The sequence below is a fragment of the Orycteropus afer genome, unplaced genomic scaffold, assembly GCF_000298275.1.
Source record: "Orycteropus afer afer isolate SDZICR_OR568_19922 unplaced genomic scaffold, OryAfe1.0 scaffold00198, whole genome shotgun sequence".
In the NCBI taxonomy this organism is placed as follows: Eukaryota; Metazoa; Chordata; class Mammalia; order Tubulidentata; family Orycteropodidae; genus Orycteropus; species Orycteropus afer.
In genome coordinates, this window is record NW_006921785.1 from 6,085,603 (window position 1) to 6,089,534 (window position 3,932).

The window sequence follows — 3,932 nt, forward strand, 5'->3', positions numbered from 1 at the left end:
TTGTTAGGGTCTTTGTGAGAAGAGTCCAAAACAAGAAAACAAACACACACACATACTATAAATTATTTTGTGCCTGGGTATAAATGAAAGATCTGAGAAAAGGACTTTGATAAGAGAGGAGAAAGCTTGAGGCTCTGGGGTATCAGGATATGTGGATGCCCAGTTGGGGCTACTATGGATGTTGTAAGGAGTAGAAGTGGGTTCTATGGAGTAGAAGGAAGGGCAGAAGTTTGAAGCCCTGAGAACGGTCTCAGAACTGTGCTGTATCTAAAGTCCAGAGCCAACCTTGGATCAGCAGAGATGGTGCTGTCCAGTCCAGCCACCCTCCTCCTCTCCATGCAGTGCTAGGGCCAGGAGTTGTGCAGATGGAAAAAGGGAAGAATTTAGCTATTAAGCAAATTGCTCCCATTGTCTAAGTTATCTAGTGCTGCTGTAACAGAAATACCATGAGTGGATGGGTTTAACTGAAATTTATTCTCTCCCAGATCAGGAGATTAGAAGTCTGAATTTGGGGTGCCAGCTCTAGGGGCAGGCTTTCTTTGTTGGCTCATAGTTTAGGAGGATGGTCCTCATCTCCTTTCAGCATCCTTGGGGCCAACATTCCTTGGAGATCCTTATATGTCTTAGCATCAATCTTCCCCTGGGTCTAGGAAGTTCCCAGCACTGAGACCCTGGGTCCAAAAGACATGCTCTGTTCCCAGCTTTTCTTTCTTGGTGGTAGTAGGTCTCTCTCCCTGCTCACTTGTTTAATCCCTTTTATATCTCAAAAGAGATTTACTCAGGATTCAGCCTAATCCTGTAGATTGAAGTCTGCCTCATTCACATAACTGTCTTTAATTCTGCCTCATTAACATCGTATAAATGAAGATTTACAACATATGATAATGAGATCAGATCACAAAATGGAGGAGAGTTACATAAAACTGAAAATCATGGCCTAGTCAGATTGACACATATTTTTTGGGAATACAACTCGTAACAGCCCCTTCACTCCCACCTCCAGCTCCATACTCCCTTATCACCAAGCTCTTTTCTGCCACCTTTTCCTAATGCAGTCTTTTCATCACCTTCTAGACAGGGCAGAGCAGAGCAAGTTAGGGGACTCAGAATTGCCACTTCTAGCAGGCCACATCCTCTATATGGATTCACAGACTACTAGACCTGGAAGGGGCCTTATCAAACAGTCTCACCAGTAGCAATCTAGCCTTCTTGAATAACCCCAGTGGCTAGGAGCTTGCCACTCCCCAGAGTAGCTTGTTTAATCTTTAGACAGCTCTGACTCAGAAGGTTTACATTGAGCTGACCTGTGGTTCCTAGCAACATCAGTCCACTGCTCTGTGTGTGTGGTGTGTTTTGCAAAGAGAAGACACTTCTCTCTGGCCCCATATCTCTTATCCCATAACACAAGCCCTGTGACTTGGGGAACAACACTCAATTCTGTGTTCTTAGGACTCTGCTTCTCAGGAAGAACCTCTATACTGTTTTCATTGTCCAGCTCTAGCTGATAGCTGAGTAGAGTTCCTAGCACAGAACAGGGTCTCAGTTAGGGAATGAATGCTGACTGAAGATAATGTAGGGGGAAGTGAGCAGGAAGAAGGAAAAGAGAAATGGCTGTGCCAGTTACAGAGCTGAATGTGCCCCTTAGGGATTTTCCAGTCTGGCTAAAATGGCTCCACAGCCAGCTGAAGTACCTCCCTCTTCTGGCCCCACCCCTGTTCTCAGTGGAATGCCCCCCATTCCCCTCCCTTTTGCCCAGGCCAGGACTGCCCTTTGCTTCTGACATCATACCCTGACAGAGGAGCAGAGAGAGATTCTCATCAAGGGGGAAGTAGGATGGCCACCTCCCTTCCTGAGTTCCCTTACCCCCTGTTCCATTCTGCGTTGTTTCTCCTGCTCATGACCTAGGTCATGAGAAACCTAGATCAGCAGTAGTAATCTTGTTTTCAATGGACTATGGAAAACTTCCCTTCATGTTTTAAATTACTGGGCAGATTTGCTTTGTTCCTGCTTGGTCCCAGCCATCCATGCCCTGAACCTAACTATGACTGGGCCTGTAATTAAGCATTGCCTTCCTTTGAGACCCTCTAATGAAAAGGGACGGAGCTCTGGTAGTGTAGTGCCTAAGGCATTTGACTGCTAACTAGAAGGCTGGCAGTTCAAACCCACCAGTCACTCCTCAGAAGGAAGATTGGGCAATCTACTTCTGTAGTGATACTGCCTTGGAAACCCAAGGAGGAGTCACTGTGAGTCGGATCCAACTCAACAGCAGTGGGTTTGGTTTGGTTTTTTAATGAAAACGGCTACCATGTATGACATAATGTGTTTTATTATAGTTAATAAAGTAAAAATCATTGGAACAGAAGGTAGTGAAGACAGGTTTGAAGAAGCTTGAAAAGTGTTTTCCTCAATAAAAATAAAAAGTTAAACTTTTGCCTTTTGTACTATCTCTTCCACTGTCAACCACACGAAAATTGAGTACAGATGAAGAGGACTTCTTTAGCATAAACAAAAACCAAAACCAATGAAATGTTAGTTTGGCCACAAGATTGTGAGTGCCAGTCTAGCTTCTCCTTATATTTTAGAACAGCTGGACCACTTTATACCTCAGCCTAGCCCAGAGATTTACAAATGTGTCTATGTAGCTCTCCTCCTACACCTCTGCTAAGATATGCTCTTGTAGGAAGTCATCTGGACCAAATAGCCCAAGTACTGAATATGGTTCCCTTTGTGTTACATTTCCTATATGTCAAGGGTTTGGCTGCCAAGAAATGGATTGTGCATGGAATCTTCCACTCTGGTTTCAGTTTCTGGAAGTTAACTCAATGCAAACCATATGTTTAAAAAATACATACATATATTTAAGAATTTTCTAACAATTATTTCTACTGTCTTTGAAGACTTCATCATGGTAGTCTGACCTGATGCAGCATGTTAGGAGGAGAGAAGACACTTCAGGTGGCTGAGCCAGTTGTCACTCTGTTAGAACAGGCTACTGAACCCAATACCACTTGGCTTCCCACCAAGAACAGAGTTCTGAAATGACAAATGGTTTTCATGGCTGGCTCCATCCACCCAACCTGCCAAAGTCATCAACTGGGGTTCACTGAGTTGTGAAGCAGATAGTGCTTCTTCCCATTCCTCTCCTCTCCCCTCTGGAAAAATACCCAAAAGTTGTGACTTAATGACCACTGAGTCAGCAACAGCTCTTCCCTTGCTAAGAACAGCTCACTGTTCTTTTCATTTTCAGGTAATCCCTCCACAAGACAGGAAAAGTACCCATATTGTAGCATATGGTAGAAATTCATGATAGCAGTACCAAGATTATTTAAACAAAATACAAAATAAAGAAGTATTTTTTTAAAAAATGAGGGAAAACTAAGGACAAAGAGAAATCATTTTCTGTTTTAAAAATGGTTTGATTCACAATTGTGAAGTTCTCCACTGTTTCTCTTCTCTCCAAAGATATATATCAAAAAGTCTCTCACTTCACCACAAAAGCCTCCAAAGATGCCAGAACAATTTTCTGAGAAGACTCTCAGTGCATATGCATGCTTGTCAGGTATACAAAAGTTTCACTAGTTCCTTGATTTTTTTCCTGACCCTTTAAAGCCTAATGTCAAACCCAGGGAATCCAGAGAAGAACTTAACTTTTTCTAAGCCTATCAGAAAAAAAATGGAAAGGAAAAAGAAGGCAGGATAAATAGTGCTAAGAGCTTTGGAATGGAAATAGAAAATATTAATTATTTTCTTGGCTAAGCTACTGATTTATCTTGTGCCTGCCAGAAATCACTCAGATTTTTGTGACTGTAAATTTTCCTTAAGTGTCAACTGGTCTGGTTTATAAATTTTATAAGAAGTAAGCAAAAGTGCCATTTAAAGTAATTTCATTCTACACAGGGAGACAGCTCAGGGGGCAGGAGTGTATGGAGGGA